The sequence below is a fragment of the Salvelinus alpinus genome, chromosome 4, assembly GCF_045679555.1.
Source record: "Salvelinus alpinus chromosome 4, SLU_Salpinus.1, whole genome shotgun sequence".
NCBI classification, from domain to species: domain Eukaryota; kingdom Metazoa; phylum Chordata; class Actinopteri; order Salmoniformes; family Salmonidae; genus Salvelinus; species Salvelinus alpinus.
This window is the reverse complement of record NC_092089.1, coordinates 44611003-44617002: the sequence shown is the minus strand read 5'-3', so window position 1 is coordinate 44617002 and position 6000 is coordinate 44611003. Positions and strand designations below refer to the sequence as shown.

The window sequence follows — 6000 nt, the reverse complement described above, 5'->3', positions numbered from 1 at the left end:
TCTTGGCCGTCTGTAGCTACAGTAGTCGATGTCTCTGTTTTTAGACTGTCTGTATTCTGTCAGTCTGGTACTTAAGCCTAGAAGGTCTGTTCTGTTATTCTGTCTGTCTCATTGTCTATTGTCAGTCTCAAGCCTGCTGTCTGTGCCTAGGTGGAGCTTTTGACTTCTGAGAACACCTTTAATAAAAGAGACAGACAGTGACTGAGATGACTTATGTGCGGATGGGGTGCATCAACAGGAGTCTACTTTCACCCGTCCAGGTCTTCATTTGGTGCAGATAAAGGAGAAGACGCGAGGAGAGGCCTCCACTTTCCAGAGAGATGAGAGGAAGAGAACAGGGAGACGAGAGAGGTGGAACAGAGGAGGGAGAGAGACGGAAGGAAACGAGGGGAGAGACTAAAGCGGGGGACGAAGTAGTGAGGGAGGGATGAAGGTAGGGGTTGAAAGGGGGCGGGGGTGTGTGTAAAGTGAATGAGTAGGCTCCAGTGTTTACGTGCCCTGGGCCAGGGCCCTCAAGTGACTGTGTTGTGTTTGTGTTTCTCCTGCTCTGCTGCTGGCCCATATGAAAGAGCTCAACCCTGCAGGTAAGTAGACTGGGCTCTGCTCTGGGAAACACAGGACGAGCCCACAGCCCACTGTTTATGTTCCCCCGTAACTTGATATCGCTAGAGAGAGACGCGTGCACACACACACACAGTTTCACATACACAGTTTTGGTTACACATACTGTACACATGGGCACGCCACGTACACATGCAGACACTTATGCACTTGCATGTACTCACCACACACACACACACACAGGCTACATGTTACGGCTAAATAGTTGGGTGTCTAGTTCTGAGTAGCGTGTGTTTATTTCTGTCTGTCCCTGCCTCTGTCTGTGCTCTGATACAGTAGATGTCCTCCCTTTTGATCAGTGACACACACACACACACACGTTTCATCGCATCGATGACATCATTGCAGCTGCACAATGAACGGGATCCCTTACAGTCGCCCCGAGGTCAAATAAACAGAGTGGTCAGAGAGACTTAACACACACTCAGTGAGATATCATGCAGTATGACTAGTGCTGGTGTAATCAGGCTGCTGAGGTTCCAGACTAGTTCCATTATCCATTGAGAGAGGATGATTGACAGCACATGTTGCTGTGTGTATGCTTAAATGCAAAGATTTTAGGAAAAATAATATTACATACTTTGGAGAAAAGTAGCCCACTCTCATAACTACTACAGAAACCCTCATAGGCCTCATATCTACCAGTGACCCCATAGTGAGGTCAGGTGTGTCAACCATGAGTTGGCCAACAGAGGGCAACAATGACAGCTCAGGTGAGACATAATACACACACACAGCCCATGCAGGTAAATCATTGTGGCGAGTGAGGGTCGTAACTCTGCCGTGGCAGCCTGAGAATACACGGGGTGTCTGGGATACGGTGTGTGAAGAGGTGGGACCAGTTTAGATTTACAGGCAGGGCGTCCCCCTCTTCCTAACCACACACACACACTGTTTGTCTTTAGAGAGTGCCGACTAGTCAATGGCGGCTGGGAACCTGAGAGGGGAAAAATGTTTCCCCTAGTTCTTTCTGGTCTACGTCTTCTCTCTTGCTATCATTCCCTACTTCTCACTCCTTTCTTTTCTCCCTCCAGCTCTTTCCCTCAACTTCAGTCAGTCAGTCAGTCCCCCCCCCCCCTCGTTTCTTTCGACCACACCCCTCATTGATGGCAGGACATTTAATTTAGCTGATCCTGCAGCAATTGGGTTTAGTTGCCCATTTGAAAGCATTTGGAGATCGTTTAACCATCACGTTAATATTCTAGGAGTCTATGGGCCAACAGTGTGACTGTGGTCAAACGTCCTCTCGATTCGACACCCTTCAGTAGCCTCAATATGAGTTTGCACAGTTTGAAGATGCTTTTAAAAAGCCACATCTACAGGTTACTCTACAGAAAAACACAATGACTAAAAAAGAGAGAGGAAGAGAAGGTTAGAGTGAGAGACGAAGAAAGAAAGAGGGAGAAAAGAAAAGGGGGAAGGATAACTGAAGAGAGGGAGGTAGGGAGAACACCGTGTCTATACTCTGAGTCCCTAAGGCTGTGATTTTGCACCATTATGTTAGTGGTTGCTGCTACATGAGCCAGGGCGATGTAAAGCCCCTACAGTACACTGCTTAGGTTACCTGGCCAGACATAACAGGGAAGGATTATACTCTCACTGGCTAGTGATGGGCCTGGAAAAGACCTTGCGCGTTCTCTTCTTCATTCTTTCTCTCAGCTCTCTTCCTCGAGAGCGAGCGACTCTTGCACTATGCCTCGGCTTGAACGCTTTTTCTCTCTTTCCTTTCCGTCTGTCTTTCTATTAATCTCTCTTTATCACCTTTCCCAAACTTTTCCCTATTTCTCTTTTCTCTCTTGTGAAAGGATGGAAAACAGAGTAAAAAGGGAATTTCCCCCCGAGCAGTCTCTTGCTCTCTCTCGGTCTCTCTCTGTTATTCCAGCCAGGGTTCTAGCCAGCTCAGCATCGTCAGCCAACTCTGGAAGAGTTATGGTTGGGTACCTCGGCCTGTAATGCTCCCCAGTGCTGTTTTAGGAGTTCCCTTAACCAGAGATCCTCCAAAAACATCCACAACTCGGTTATTTGAGATGTTTGTGTTGAGTCTCACTCACAGATTGGCTTCAGTGTAGTGAATATGCATGAAATGATCTCAATCATGTTATTGAATGTGATGGGTTTTAAAGAGGAAATGTCTGAAGGAAAGGTGTTTTTAAGGGGATTTTCTATCAGATGTAATTTGCCTTTGGGGATCTTTTGAAGCGAACACCTCTTAAGCATGAAACGCAGAGAATCTCATTTCCGATAGACTGCCAATAGGTACTTATCACAGCCAACAGGAGTGACAAGAAAAAGGAAAAAAGAGGGCATTTTGTCCCTACATCCATGGTTAAATGTCATAAGCCAGTCACACTTCAAATGCAATGTAGGCTATGGCATGGCAGCTAGCTAAGTGCACAGACGCAATGCAAACCACTGTAGCTAGTATTGACATTATAATTAAATCACAATGGATTAGTTTCCATGAAACAGTTGCCTGTGTTAGCTGCACAGTTACTGCAGTGTCCTAGGCTAGCTAACTATGTTGTGCTAGCTAGCAATATGCTAACGTTAGCTAGTTAGCTAAGCATTTGGCTATGGGCTGGCACTGGCAGTATGGGATTATGGAGAGTGAATTGCTAGGTAGTTATCTAGCTGTGGCCATCTGGCTAGTATTAACAAGGGCTTTCTACAAAAATAGCAACATTAACACAGCTAGCTAGCTAGCTAACATTGGAAACCATAAGCAACACACACAGACATGCATTGCCAAACAATGCTACTGCCACCTTCTGGTTTGGAGTATTTTAACAAGGCTAACTACTTCAAGGTCTTTGCTGTGTGAACACAAAAGAGATTGACTGCCGACACTCTGTTCAGAGGTGCTAAGTACTGTCGGCAGGTAAACGTTTGACAATCCTACCGGTGTGTCTGAGCTATTAGAGAGGATTCTTGAGAATTCTATTAATCGTTCCATCAGAGCCATGTCTTAACCACACACGCACCCGTGATAGAGCACATTGACTCATTAAAAGATTTGTCTCTCCAATTTTTAAGGAGCTGCACGTTTCACAAAACCTCCTCCTCACATTCACCCTCTCAGGCATCGCGAGGGTGGCCCAGTGTAAGTTCTCCCTGCCCCTCCATCTGGTCTGCTGCCTCTCCTCCCCCTCCAAGAACGCCAAGTACAAGATCACCGTGGATACCAACAAACCGCCCGTCAACCTCAGCGAGGTCTTCCCAGGTAACAGACCATAGAGATCTACCTGAGTCACCCCAGAACCTGGTCTGTACCATAGATATCTACATGACCTGTTCTCCACTGGTTCCCTGTACACCCAGTGATAGTGGGAGAGTGGTGTTCCGTGAGAATAGTGGTTAAGTTTTAAGTCTGCTTGTCTTCGATAGTGTCAACTGCACGAAAGTGAGTGGCATGTATTTGCCCTGGAATGGAGAGTGAGTGGTATGTATTGATGCTGTTGATAGTGTGTGTGGGAATCTAGTCTACCTGCTGTTGGTGAGCAGGTCTCAGCCCTGGGAAGTAGCTCTGACTATCAGTCATTATCTGGACCTGGGCATGGCGTCTCCTACTACACAGGACCCCTGTCCCAGATTAGATGCATGAAGATTGTGTGTGTGTGTGTGTGTGTGCATGCGCTGCTCTGTGGGCAGATAAAGAACAATGTGATGTGCTCTGTTCACCTTGGCTGGCGTCCTGAGGAGAGATAAGCTGCCATATCTCTGTCTGACATCCCACCGATGGAGACCCCACTATACTGGCCCCTGAGAACCTCAGAGACAGAGTGTGTGTGGTAGGGAACCCATACCATATCTCTGCCTGACATCCCACCACACTGTGCTGGTCCGTGAGAACGTTAAGTCTGTGTGTGAATAATGGGTTATTGTGGTGTTTCAGGGGACTGTTTTAATTTATGTGCCATATACCTGACAGATATCTGTACCCTTAACCAATGGACTCTAGTTCCTATTGTTCTCACTAAATGTCCCTCTCTGTGTTGTAGACTTTCTGGAGAAGTCTGAGGACAAGGAGGGAAACGCTCTGGCCTTCCACTTCCTCTCAGGGCCCAGAGTCACTGTAATGGCCTCCAAGACCTCCCGTGAGTACACACACGCCGCATCCTCTAGCACTTGGTTGATGTGGAGTTGAGCTTTCTCTACCTCTCCCTTTCTCTCCCCCCCTCCCTTCTACCCTCTCCAGAGCGCTACCGTATCCAGAGTGAGAGTTTCGAGGACATCTGGCTGGTGGCTAAGGAGCTGGTGCAGCGCTTCGACCGCCACTTTGCCAAGCAGGGAGTCAAAGACTTCAGAATCAGCTTTCCAGGTCCTATACCTCTGGCTGAGTACTTTGAGACTGTCCACCACCACTTTGAGGTGTGTGTTGAACACAGGCACACTGTCACACACACATTCATGTGTTGTGTTTGTAGGTGCAGCTTTTGCCTGCAGTGTTAGAAAAACATTCTTTGTGTGTGCGTGTTTGCGTGCGTGTAGCTGAGTGTGAGTGCAGAGAAGTACCAGGACCTGTCAGAGCGGGCGGTCCAGTTCAGGGCCATCCAACGCCGTCTCCTGACCCGCTTCAAAGACAAGACCCCCGCCACCCTACAGAACCTAGACACACTGATGGAGGGCACCTACCGCCAGGTCAGACACACACACAGTAGACCAGGACACTCTCAGGCATGCACATAGCATTTAGAAACATGATGAAAGGAGAGTCTCTCCCCTCCCTTCTTCCCTCTCTTTTTTTTGGAGGTGTTGATTTTTCCCTACCTCACACCGTATGGTGATTTACACACACACACACACACACACACACACACACACACACACACACACACACACACACACACACACACACACACACACACACACACACACACACACACACACACACACACACACACACACAGAGAGAGTAATGAGTGCACTAGTGTTGATTTACAGAGTGATGGGCCTACACTGCTGATTTATGCACTTCCTGCTGCTACTGAGGTGCTAGCTCCCACCGTGTGGTATACTTATAGCAGACAAACAAACTTCCATAACCACACACACACAGGAATACACACACACAATGCCATGACCACACACATAGACAGGAATACACAAACATACACACCCATGCTTATGCAGGCGCACATACACATATACTGTAAGCACATAAACACAAAGACATACACTACCGGTCAAGGTTTTAGAACACCTACTCATTCAAGGGTTTTCTTTATTTTTTACTATTTTCTACATTGTAGAATAATAGTGAAGACATCAAAAACTAGAATAATAACACATGGAATCATGTAGTAACCAAAATAGTGTTAAACAAATCAAAATATATTTGATATTCTTCAAATAGCCACCCTTTGCCTTGATGACAGCTTT

The 6000-nt window shown here is 47.0% G+C and overlaps 1 pseudogene; it reads left to right on the top strand.

Annotated features, from left to right (window-relative positions):
* LOC139573677 (protein PTHB1-like) overlaps nucleotides 1–6000 on the top strand; it is a 177960-nt pseudogene that overhangs the window by 46937 nt on the left and 125023 nt on the right.